The sequence below is a fragment of the Nansenia antarctica genome, assembly GCF_963989245.1.
Source record: "Nansenia antarctica genome assembly, chromosome: 10".
NCBI classification, from domain to species: Eukaryota; Metazoa; Chordata; class Actinopteri; order Argentiniformes; family Microstomatidae; genus Nansenia; species Nansenia antarctica.
Window position 1 is genome coordinate 9,003,746 of NC_137680.1, and position 13,459 is coordinate 9,017,204.

The 13,459-nt window shown below is 51.5% G+C and overlaps 1 protein-coding gene across 1 annotated transcript in view; it reads left to right on the forward strand.

Moving 5' to 3' along the window:
- The window catches only part of LOC308166379 (chromobox protein homolog 3-like), a gene marked incomplete at its 3' end in the record, with an annotated part of 245,305 nt that overhangs the window by 103,925 nt on the left and 127,921 nt on the right, over window positions 1–13,459 (forward strand). The window lies entirely within an intron of this gene.

Genomic DNA, 13,459 nt, shown 5'->3' on the forward strand with positions numbered 1-13,459 from the left:
GTCCAGTTTGGTGACTGCTGCTTCTCTGATCCTTTCATCCGCACGCAGCTCTGAACACTGGATGAAAGGTTCCCTTGTATTTTTGCCCTTTAGATATTGTTAATTTCTCACAGAAGATACACACATTATCATACACTGTGGATTCACTTGCCACATCTCTACACTGTCTTCTTGAACTTACTTTTTCAGGGTTAGGGTTAGAGTCAGAGGCAGTTTTGTTTTTCTTTGTGATCGAATCCAGGTTTTTTTTCAGTGTGAAAATACTACGGCAGCAGCGATGATAACGCACTGGTGGAATAACTCCTTCACATACGTTTTTGTCAAAGTCCAAAATTGGCCGATGTTTTCGGATTTCTGCCGCCCTCAACAAAGTTTTCCATGAGTCCAGGTTTTGGGGTGACACCAGGTTTGGGTTGGAATTATCATCAGAGCAGTGGATGATGCAGTCCATGCGGGCCCGCTTTCTTGGCAGGTTGCTGCTGCATTCGCCTGGATCCATCATTAAACTTAAACTTACTGCTGATGATGTGGGTCTCTGAAATAGAGGAATACATCTAGTTTGACATTAAATTACCATCCTTATTATAAACAAAAAATATTTAATGGGTCATTTTGTATAGGGTGCCTTTTCCCTCCCCAGTACAAATCAGGTTGTATTTTGTCTAAATTTGGACAAATACTAATTCCATTAGTGTTTTCATGTGTAGTCAATTGTTATTTATTATGAATAATAATTATAAAGAATTCCTATTTAAAAAGTATTTTAATAGCAATCATGCACTGAAAACACAATTAAACAATTATGTCTATGTCCTATGTCCTGCCTATGTTGTTAATATATCTAAATATAATACAATTTAGGTGCCTGAGCTCGACCACCATGTTTTTCAGCAAGTTAGATATGTCCTTTATATAAGTTATGAAGTCCAAATGGCACCCTATGAAAAAAAATGACCCTAATATTACTACAATATAAACACGTGTCTCAAGGCTGGGTACACAGCAGGCTACTTGCTAGCTAAACTAGCTAACTAAAATGTTATTAACTAGCTAGCTATCTAGTTATAATAATAATAACTTGCATTCATATAGCGCCTTTCAGGGAACCCACGGTCGCTTTACCACTAACTCTAAACTAGCTTGCTAGCTAAAGTTACCTGAGGTAACTGAGGTAAGTTTGTTATCTCTAAATATGGATCTGTCTGGGGCTAATGAAGCTAAATTCATTTGAACACACACTTTATTTGTTTTAATACTTTGAACAAATTACTTACCAACAAGGCATCTGCCTATGGTCCTAGCCAGGGGCGGATTTAGGATCGTAGGAGATCCGGGGCTTAGCCCAGAGGGAGAATGTAATGTGCGCGCGGAGCGCGCCGGAAAATTTTGCCTTCAACCTTCAACTTACCACCACCTTAAAGCGGACAAAAGGCACTGGAGAACACATATACATTCACACCCTTTAATGAAGCAAACTAATTGTGGTGGTTCTGGGCACAGAGGGAGGTCAGCACACGTAGCTCCCCCTGTCAGTCAGTCACCATCATTTATATTTGTATAGAATTACATAATTGATGGGCTGAGGCTAGTTATGTTACAGTATGTATATCAGGGCAGACTCTGTGCTCACCACTTATATTGTATTTAGAGTCTTGTCCTGTGTTATATGACGATATATTACATGTATTGTTGGCCTGTGTATAGTACTGTGAAATCAAATCCCCCCTGGGACATTAAACAAACTTAGTTAGTTAGCGTTACATCTTAGGATAGATTTGAGTCATGTTCTGTATACATACATACTACCATAAGGGCATACTTAGTGTGGTTACTCCATGTTTACTAGCTGTAACATTAACGTTACATCATTCTTTTTCACTTGTTACTCAGTCAACCAGAGTGCAGATATCAAAGACTATCAGCCTGTTATTCACTTTATTTGTATAAGTATTATCCTTTGTTTGATTTCTTACCATGTACCGTAACAGTACCTTGCTATGTTTCATATTCATTATAACATAACGTTATGTTATGATAGCCAGCTAGCATCAGCAAACCGGAAAAGTAGTGTCAGTGAGTCAGTCACCTTTCTTTTTTTTTTATTTCTTTTTTTTTTTCCAGATTTTATCCCTTTTTCACCCAATTTGGTAGCCAATTTAACCCAACTTAGCATCCAATTATCCCCTGTCTATTGCATTGGATCCGCCGCCCGACCCCGTGGCCGGCAGTCCCAGAGGAGGGCGCCAGGCTGACTGGCCACTAGGCTGACTGGCTCCTCGAGCCCAGTACCGTTATTCCGGCACCCCAGGGGGCGGTGTTGCGCGACGGATCCTAGTCCAGAAATACTCCTATACCCCCCCTCGGAAGCGGCCGGCCAATATGCCGCTTCCCGTGTGCCTCGGCCATATTCTGGATCTGGCGAGCCGGGATACGAACCCCGGCCCCGGTGGGCAGCATGCACTAGCGGCCAGTGCGTAGACCGCTACACCACCGCGGGGCCTGTCAGTCACCTTTCTAATAAGATTCACAAACCTGAAACATCATCTATGTCATCACTGCTGGTGATGTCATTCTTGCTGCTGATACTGCTGCTGCAACAGTTCTTGGCGCTTGTTTTGTTGAAAACAACTTTGGGATATCCATCCTTACAATTTTGCAAGTCAGGCACTGATTGAGATCACTTCTTCTTCAGGGCAGGGCAGGCTACGCAGTACGCAGGCTAATGTCGCGCAGCTGCTGCCTCTCTGTTGGACTCCGGTACTGCACGTTACTCAAGATTTATTTTTTATTTTTTTATTTTTTTTAAGTAAAACATTCGGGGCTTTTCAGAAAACATCCGGGGCTTGAGCCCCAGTAGCCACCCCCTAGCGCCGCCCCTGGTCCTAGCGGTCACCAGCAACAGTCACTGAACATGTAAACACCGAGAGGCTACAGACTCACTCACTGAACATGTATGTGTTACGTCTGTGTTTACGACAGTTTGGGCTTTACGACATGTGCCGTATTACGTTTTGTGTGAGACTCGTGTTTGATTAAATGGAGTACACGTTCCAACTTGAAGCTCTGAGTTCAGTCTCCATTATTGAACACAACATTGGCGACGAGCGATGGCTGATTGTTCTCTACCAACACCCCCTCCTTTCCTAGCAGTCCCGGCAGAACCACCGATTCCGTGGGGCCGCTGGATTTCCTCTTTCGAAACATATATCCTAGCCGCCGGTTTGGAGGATGTATCAGACAAGAGGAAATGCGCGCTGCTGCGGCACTGCCTGGGAACGGAGGGTCAGCGCGTGTTTGGAACTCTTGGCACTGCGGCGAGATACACAGACGCTGTGGAACTATTGAAGGAACACTTCGCCCCTCCACAAAGCGCTCTTCTCCGCCGCGTCATATTCAGACGAAGACACCAACGAACAGGTGAGACAGTGACACAGTATGTGGCTGATCTGCGGGGCTTGGCGAGCTTATGCAAGTTCGGGGCATTGCAGAACGAGATGATAAGAGACCAACTCATCTTGCACACGAACTGTGACAAGATTAGGGAAAGACTGTTACTGGAAAATGATGAACTTACATTATCAGCAGCTCTGAACATGGCGGTCCAGGTTGAAACAGCTTTAGAATGTGCAGTTAGTTTTTCAGCCTCTCCCAGCTCACCGGCAGAGGGCGCGCACAGCCTACAGGTGCCCCTCCTCCACGTGAGTGCAACCAGCGGCGGGGAGAGCATTTTACTGGCCTCTCGGTCACGCGACCAGCCACACCAGCCGTGTGGGAATTGCGGCTCTTCTGCACACAATTCAAGAGCTCAGACATGCCCAGCCCGTGGTAAAACCTGCTCCAACTGCGGGAGACTAAACCACTTTCACAAGGTCTGCAGGTCTGCCCCAGCTAGAGCTTCCCAGTCACCTACCACAGTCATCCATAATGTCAGCTCAGGAAGAGCGCCATTCAAAACATGCTCGTTGGTGGTTGGTGATGTCACTCTGCCGCTCCTCCTAGACACTGGAGCCACAGTGTCCCTTGTGAACTTGACGACTTATACACAGTTCTTCTCCCATGTGCCCCTGGGGTTGCCCTCCACCACCCTGCGTGGCTATGCCAACTCTAAGATTGACATTGTGGGCTCTTTTCAGCTGCCTGTGAAGTACGGGGAGAGGACACTGCCGGCTTTCAGGTTCAACGTTGCACGCCACGGGACCAACTTGTTAGGCCTCGACCTGTTCAACGCCCTCGGTTTCACCCTGCTAGACACAGCTGGCTCAGAGATTCACACCGTTTCCACCCCCTGGCAGCAACAGTGGCCTGCACTGTTCAGCGGTGTAGGCTGCCTCGACACTTTTGCCCACCAGCCTCTGTTAGATCCTACAGTGATGCCTGTTATACAGCCCCTCCGCCGCTCCCCCCTGGCTCTCCGCGATGACATCTCCTCTCAACTACAGAGCATGCTCGATAGCGACATCATTGAGCAGGTGAACGCATCGCCTTGGATCTCCAACCTGGTGGTGGCGAAGAAGAAGTCTGGGGGGCTGCGCATCTGCGTGGATCTGAGAGCGGTAAACAAGGCCATCATCCCTGACAAATACCCCCTGCCAACGATAGAGGAGCTCACCGCCCAGTTCTACGGGTCCAGCGTGTTCTCTAAACTGGACCTCCGTCAGGGTTACCTCCAAGTGCCACTACACCCCGAGAGCCGCAACCTCACAGCGTTCATCACTCACAGAGGGGTTTTCCGCTACAAACGCATGGCTTTCGGTTTAAGCTCCGCCCCCAGCTGCTTCCAAAAGATCATGGCCTCCATTTTCGCTGGGATCCCAGGTGTGGCCATCTATCTTGATGACATCGTGGTTCACGGGGCCACCGTCGAGAGCCACGACGAGCGTCTCCACAGTGTGTTCAGTGCATTGGCCAAGCATCACCTGACACTCAATGGTGAGAAGTGTGTATTCGCCGCCCCAGCCATCGACTTTGTGGGGTTCCGCCTCTCAGCTGATGGCACGTACCCGCTGCACTCGAACACCGAGGCCATCCATCATGTCCCGGAGCCCACCACAGCCGCTCAGGTGGCCTCCTTTCTAGGCATGACGGCGTACTACCTCCGTTTCCTGCCACAGTACTCGGCCACAACCACACCGCTGCGGAAGCTGTTGAAGCATGACGAGCCCTGGCTCTGGACGTCTGCCTGCTCAGACGCCGTACGCCTCCTGAAGGCCCAACTCACCTCGCCACCGGTCCTGGCGCATTTCGACCTGGCCAGCCCCACTCTTGTCACGTGCGACGCCTCTGCCACAGCCATTGGTGCGGTGATGTCCCAGCTGCAAGGGGGGGTGGAGAGACCGATCGCCTTCGCCTCCCGTGCTCTCAGCCCCACGGAACAGAAGTACTCGGTGGGGGAGCGAGAGGCCCTAGCATGCCTCTGGGCATGTGAGCGCTGGCACATGTACCTCTATGGACGGCTATTCACACTGAGGACAGACCACCAGGCCCTCATCACCCTCCTGGCCACGTCTGGCACCGGTCACAAGCCACTCCGCCTCCACCGCTGGGCCGACCGCCTGCAACAGTACAACTATCGGCTACAGTTCACGCCAGGACGAGACAACGTGGTAGCCGACTTGCTATCACGCGCAATCCCCAGCCCACCCACAGCCCCAACCTTGACCCCCGGACTGGACCAGGCTGAGCATGACCTCGTCCAGCTCCTCCACACACCCCTTCAGGAGACGGTGTCGCTGAAGGAGCTCCGGGATGCCTCAGCCGATGACCCCACCCTCTCTACACTCTCAACCTACATCACGCAGGGGTGGCCGGTAAGAGTACCTGACGAGCTACTCACTTACTCCAGGATCAGGGAGGAGTTGTCGGTTTGGAATGACACCTGTGTCGCTCGCGGGTTCTGCACTGTGGTCCCAGGTGTCCTTCGGGCGCGTATCCTTGCTATGGCGCACGAGGGTCACCTGGGCATAGTCAGGCTCAAACAGCGCTGTCGTGAGGTTGTGTGGTGGCCAGGCATCGACAGGGAACTCGAAACCCTGGTCAAGGATTGCACTGCCTGTCTCCTTAGTGGTAAGACCAGGGCTCCAGCTCCACCCCCGCCCATGCAGCCGTTGGACTGGCCATCTCAACCCTGGGAGCACCTGCAACTGGATATCTGCGGCGAGCTGCATGGGGTACCACATCACCAGCGTTTTCTCGTTGTGACCTACGACCTCCACTCTAAGTGGCCAGAGGTGACACCTGTGGGCTCGGTCACAGCAAAGGTGCTGATCGACATTCTCGACGCTCTGTTTGCGCGTTGGGGCCTGCCCAAGAGGATCACGACTGACAACGGTCCTCAAATGGTTTCCCATGAACTGTCCTCCTATCTAGTGGGTAAAGGGATCCACCACATCCGCACAGCGTTCTACCACCCTGCTGCGAACGGGGGGGTGGAACGGCTGAACCAAACCCTGAAGAATGGCATCAGGGCCCACCTGGCACAAGGGTGCACGCTCACCACCAGCCTCCTCCAGACGCTGTTGCATTATCGGGCCACGCGACACGCCACTACAGGAGTCTCCCCAGCCTCCCTCATGCTGGGGCGGGAGCTCCAGCTGCCTCTCGATAGGCTCCGCCCTATACTAGCTCAGCCCCCGGTCCATCCAGTTCAAGCCACAGTCACCAAACACCAGCGCTTGATGAAGGATCGTTTCGACAGGGCCAGACGTGCTAGGCCACCTGTCATCGCTGTGTCGGACTGGGTCAGGATCCGACGACCTCATCGGGACAACAAACTCCAGTCGTTTTGGTCTGACCCTGTCCAGGTCAGCAAACAGCTTGGCCCGGCCTCGTTTAGGCTCGCCGACGGCACTCGCTGGCATGCTACCCGCCTGCGTAAGGTGCAGCCTCCCCCTGGCCCAGCGCTGAGTGTGGCCTCTTCCACAGTCTTGCCAGCCGCACGGTTGGATGAGGCAGCAACCCCGGCCTACCAGGCTCAGCCCCAAGGCGTGGAGCCGCCACCAGTGGCTGTGGCTGCACCAGAGCCACGTCTGGTTCGAGCACGCAACAGGCCCGAGCACTTGCGTGATTACATGACTGAGTATCACACCTAGGTTGTGTGAGGGGGGGGGAAATGTTACGTCTGTGTTTACGACAGTTTGGGCTTTACGACATGTGCCGTATTACGTTTTGTGTGAGACTCGTGTTTGATTAAATGGAGTACACGTTCCAACTTGAAGCTCTGAGTTCAGTCTCCATTATTGAACACAACAGTATGCACAAAGATGTGTGATACCTGGACATAAACAAAACCTTCAAAAAGGGTTTAGGCAAGGCAAGTTTATTTGTATAGCATATTTCATACAACAAGGGCAATTCAAAGGGCTTTACAGTAGGCCTATGTGTTATTATCAATATTCTAAAGGCTTGCTTAGATTAGTTTTTTTTAAATTTGTTTTTACAGATTAGATTTTTATTCTGGAAAACTATGTAAATTAATGCATATTTTAAGTAGATAATGTATCATTTGTATATTTAAACATACACATTCAGAAAACAATAAATGTACCCATCCATGGGTTTGACCTTTCATCTGACTCCGCCTCAGTGTCCTGCATTCGGGTCCACAAGTCCCCTGCCGCATCAGTCGCGCATAGCTCGGGCTGTGGTTGTGATGTGGTTGTGACGCTGAGCTATGGTAACTTTCCCGCACCTACCGCACAATAACTCCGGAAAACCGCAAAAAATAGGCATTCACCGGTAGGGGGTAGGTGCGGGAAAGTTACCATAGCTCAGCGCAGGAAGCTTTGATCGACTCGGGGTTGGTCTCTACGTGTTTAGGAGACTCAGGCGCATAAAGAACATGAAAGGGCTCATGTCTCTATCACAACCACACCACAGCTAGGCGCGAATCATACGAAGGGGAGCAATATATGGCAGGGGACTTTTTTAGGCAAAACTCCGGTTTTGAAAAAAGCACTCCGTACCTTTACGAGGTGATAACTACTAATAAGCTGCCAAACCAAAAGGTCTATCATATCAAAACATAATCTAGGGATGTATAGGAATAAGAAAATCACATCTAGGATTTGCCCAGAATTTGGTAATGAAATGTTCAATTTGGGGGTTTGGCCCAAGGACTATATGTGTCTTGTAAAGAATTATTGGAGATAAAATGTTTCAGCTTTCTTGGGGGTAACTTAAAGTTTCCTTTTTTAACACTATGTCTGTCAATTTTTTCAAATGTGTGGTTTCAATCTCCCCCCAAAATAATAATACCTGTCTCCATACTATCTATCCTACTTTGAATTGTATCTAGAAAATCGATTTTAGCTCCTGGGGGAATATATAAAGACATAAGTGTAAAATGTTCGCCATATAGAGTGCAATTCAAAATTAAATAGCGACCTTCCTGGTCTATATGCTGGGATAGGAGAGAGAAAGGTATCTTTTTATTTATAAGGATACCCACTCCTCTACTATTGCTACAATAGGTAGATGCATAAGCTTCTCCCACCCAGTCCTTCTTCAGTCCATCAATTTCCCCTTCCCTAAAGTGCAGCTCTTGAAGGAAAACTACATCTGCCAACAGACCTTTTAGATGAGACAGGAGTTTTTTAGTACTGTCCCGTAAACCGTGGATATTCCAAGTAATACATTGAAGTTTATTAGTCTTTAGGTCCATTGTTTCCAGGTTTTTTCCTTTACCTTCCCACATTAACAAAAACAAAAAAATGTTCGTGTCATATCGGGACAGAGTAAAGGGCTAACAAAAAAGGGTCTTTATAAACATATAATTTCCAAACTATCATAATGATCAGTTCTAAAGACGATTTATTCAGGCATACATGGTACAAACTGTATCCAAACATAAATTCATTCCAGAATTGGGCTAAGCAAACATTTAACATCTCACATATATTTACTAACCACAAACATACATTAAACATAAAGTGAAGTACCATTGGTACTTTAAGGCGCCATGCCATTTTAGGGTCTTTTTTAGCTCCCACACCCTTCCTCTAATACCTATGTGTAACCAGGGAGTAGCTAAAAGGACTGTAGAATTTAGGAAGGGCTGGTTATCTAACTAACTCTGAGCTAAATAGGCAGTGTAGGAGGATAGAGGTAGGGGGCGCCAGCAAACCTTTAGACTAGCATTACCATCGTTAGCATTAGCATTGGAATTAGCATTAGCATTAGCATTGGAATTAGCATTAGCCTTAGCATACAAACAACTAAACACACGGTAATGGAGCAAAGATGAACAAACACATTTATTATACAAATGATATATATATATACCTCCCAAAATATACTCCCTCCCCGCCGGCCACACACACACTCACTCACTCACAGTACCTGGCCTGGAAAAGGCTTAAAGTCCCGGACTGAGAATGAGCTCGTTGAGGCCTGGGTGGAGCTCACATGTGCGTCGAGGAAGGTAGCAGACAAAGGGGGGGGGGGGTGACGTAGCAACTAGAAGGGAAAGGGCCTTCTTCGTAGTCCACGCCGAGGTGTGAAGGGCTCAGGTCCGGGTGGTTCACGGTAAGCTCCGATGGAGTCAGCGTTCGGTCGCAGTCCGCTCGTGGAGGCGACGGTTCTGTCCAGTTTGGCGTCTCGCTTGGTCCAACGTTCGCAGCCGGCTGCTGGCAAGGCTGGCTAACGGGGACACAGCTAAACGGGCTATCACAGTTGTAAACTCGATAATCACTAAACGGGTCTTCAGCTTCAGCACGGTGTGCGTGTTACTGACTCCGCCATCTTAGATCGAGTTCGTGTTCTCTCTGCTTATTCTCACTCTCGTTGCTCTCATCACTCGGATTCTCATCACACTCTGACTCACAGAGCACTTCCGTCCCTATATATACACCACCGAACCTAGCATCCGGGTCACGGACACACCCCGGATATACCACGTCATTAAACATATACATAAACATTACAATAACAATACATACACCTTCATAAACGTACAGGAATAGTATAGAAAATAATAAAGTAAATAACAGGGGCAAAATAGGGCTGGTTTGGGGAAACTAAAACTGGCTCTAAACTGTGGGCCTTCACAACAGCCGCCCCATGAAACCCTCGGTTTCAGTTAACTAGGGAAGGCACACTGGCTAGGCTGCTCTAGCAGCGTGAGGTAGGAGGTGATAGTGTCCTTCGTAATTTGAGGGAGCTCAATCAGGCGTGCCACAGGTCGGGTGTAAGTGCGACCACCAACGTCCACGATGGCCGTCCGCACCCTTCCATCCGGACCCGGCAGGACCTTGGTCACTCTGCCTGTCTGCCAGGCGGCGCGTGGAAGGGACTGGTCGATCACCAGTACCACGGCACCTTCGGACAAGTTGTCTCTCTCCCTCAGCAGAGTCTTCTGCTTCTCCTCCTTCTCCAGGGCGCGGATGTGCTCCTCGAAGCAGATCAGAGCGTCTTCCTTGTCCATGTTCTGCAGCTCCTCGTACTCAGCGAAGGTGGGGTTGTCCAGCAGGTACTGCTGGGCCTCGGACCAGGTGGTGCGGTAGGTGACGTTGGCCATGTTGTCCAGAATGTTCTTCAGCGCCTCCCAGTTCCTCTTCCTGAGCTGCTTGGCTTGTTCCTTCTCCTTCTTAGCCTTGTAGGCCTTAAACGCTTGCTTCTTCTCACTCAGCTTGGGCAGGGCGCTGTAGCGTGGGTCGTTGATGATCATTCTCATGGCTTGCTCCCATGACGCGTTGGATGAAACACCCTTCTCCTTCAGAAGCTCTTTGAAGGCCTGCTTGGCCTCCTCTTTTGGGTTCCACTTGTACGTTTTCTTCGCCAACTCCGGCCTTTCCTCCTTGGAGGCGTCTACAATACTGGCTGAGACTTCCATGGCTGACGTGTACTCGACGGAGTTGACGGGTGCGTCAATGCTGACCTCGGCCACGTGAGGGTGCATGGCCACCTGCAGGTGTTCCTCGGCAACAGCTGTTGCCGCCATGGCCTCCATGTCCATCATGGTCGCCATGGTAGCAGCAGGATCAACCTGAAGAGTGGGGACGGGGGCGGTGCCAGGAGCTGCAGCTTCTACCGTCCCATTCTCCTCCGCTTTGATCATCGCTTCAAGATCTTCCAGCTCTTTGGGCTTGGTCCACCGGGACTCCTTAGTCTGGGAGTTGTAGTAGTAAGGCTTTCCCGTGTCAGACTTGTCCTCCTTCCACGGGCACTTAGACAACATTTGCTCAGCAGGAGATTTCAGGTCGTCTGGTTTCTCCCCTGAGGACTGTTTAGTCTCTGTGTTGTAGAAGTAGGTCTTCCCATCCAGAGACTTATGCTCTGTCCACAGAGACTTCTTCTTTGGTTGGTCATCCTGTGGTGAACCATTTGTGGTACTAACTGTTCCAGGTGCACTGGCAGCAATAGATTCCACTCCAGGCGGTCCGGTTGGTTGGTTTACTTCTTCGGTTCGGACATGGAGGGATGACGTAGCTCTCCCGTCTCTATCTCTCCCCTCGGTAGCGCCTTGGAGGGCCCACCCAAGCGCAGTCTTAACAGCCATCGGGCAGCCTCGTGGTCCTCTCAGCGGAGGACGGAGCGACACGATCAGTTCAGCGTTGTCCGAGCCGATGAGAAGGGTTGGCTCCGCTCCTTCTATCGGATGTAGGTCTACTCGCCGTAGGTGGAAATATCTTGCGCGTAATCTCTCCAGGGGGTAGTCGTAGCGGGAGAGCGCTAGCTGGTCTGCGGTGAAGACATTCCGAAGCCGATATCTGTCCGACGGCCGCCCCGCCGGGGAGATAGAGAAGTTGATTCTCGCCCCGGTGACCTCTTTAAGGTCGCGACGTATCGTGCGCAGAGTCAGCTTCTCCGCAGTCCCTTGGAGCCCCAACTGGCGCACTGCCCCCTGGAGAAGGATGGTCCGTTCCGACCCGTCGTCTAGAACGGCGTACGTGTCGTACACAGCGTTGTTGTGGTGAAGTCGGACCTTCACCACCTTCAGTAGGACCTTGGAGCCGCTGCTCCGGGCTGGGTCTAGGTAGTAGACAGGTGTTGCCTCTTCCGGTGCGCTACCGGACCTAGGGCTTCTGGTGCCCTCCGTGGACCTGGCGAGGGAGACCTCGTGTAGGATGTTGAGGTGGACCTCCTCACAGCGGTTGCACTTTCTCCTCAAGGTGCAGTTCTTAGCCAGATGGTCGCGCCCACAGTTCCAGCACCTCTTGTTCTCCTCGAGCCACCTCTGCTTGGCCTCGGTACTCAGGTTGTTGAAGTCACTGCACTCATTGAACCAGTGCTCGCTGGTGCAGTACGGACATGGTGGTGGACCTCTCCGTCCCTTTTGAGGGGGTTGAGAGGAATCCTTTCCCTCAGGTCGGGCTTTCCTCTCTCTCCGAGGCTCCTCCTCCGTGTGCAGCACTCCTACTGGGCGTCCTCTGTTCGAGCTCGGCCCGTCCCAGCGGTCTCCCTTCTCCCTCTCCTTCTTCGGCTCAGCGTAACCCATGGCGTCTACGTTGGTGTCATGCACTTCCTCCAGTAGGAACTCCGCGAAGGCAGCCATGCTCAGACCCAACTTCCCGGGGTTACGAACGCGCTGCTGTCGCCGGAACCTCTCCTGCCGGAAGCGTGGGATCTTGCGGAGCAGCCGCTCTACGTTGGAGGTGCTGTTGATCTCGCTGGCGCCAGCTGGGCCCTGCGTCTTCAGCATTCCAACCAAGGTGTGCACGCGGAGCGCGAAGTCATCCAGCGCCCGGTCATCCTTGATGGGGGCCTGCTGTTCGAGGGCTTGCAGTTCAGCAAGGGCGTGGTTCCAGGGACGACCGTAGCGGGCATCCAAGTCGGCGAGCGCTCTGGTGTAAGGTGTCGGTGCGGAGGCATGGGCCAGAACCATGTTGTGGGCTCTGGGGTTCCTCACATGCTGAAGGAGAATCGCATATTTGTAGGACTCTGAGCAGGAGTCGTCCAAGAGCGTGTCTAGGCAGATGCGTAGTTCCACATACTGGCTCCTGTCCTCGTCCTTGAAGAAGGGGAACTTGGGTCCCTCCACCTGGGGAAACATCCTGTAGTGGATGATCGGGGCTGGAGTGACGGTCTGGGTGTCCGGCCTGCAGGCATTTTGGTTCCCTGGAGGACCTAGGGGTGTGCTACGCTCTTGGGAAATGGCTCCCCTCCCGGGCAGCGACGCTGGCTCCCTCTGGGCCGCGTAGCGGTCGGGTCCCTGGTCCTCTTCCTTCCAGGTGGTCAGCTGGGCCTGTAGTTGGACAGTCATGGCGGGGGTCATGGAGCCATCGGCGGGGGGTTCAGGAGATGGCACTCGAGAGGGCCGTGCGGATGATGCTCTGGAGCTACGGGCCGACGGAGCTCTGCTGATGCACACGTCGCGCATGGTCTGCATCACTTCCGCTATCGTCTCCGCGTGCAGTTGCTCTCTCGCCATCTGCCTCTCCGCCGCGCGTTCCGCCCCCTCCATCTGGATGCGTTCCCTCTCTAACGCCTCCTGGTGCTGTCTCTCCGCCGCACGTTCCGCTCC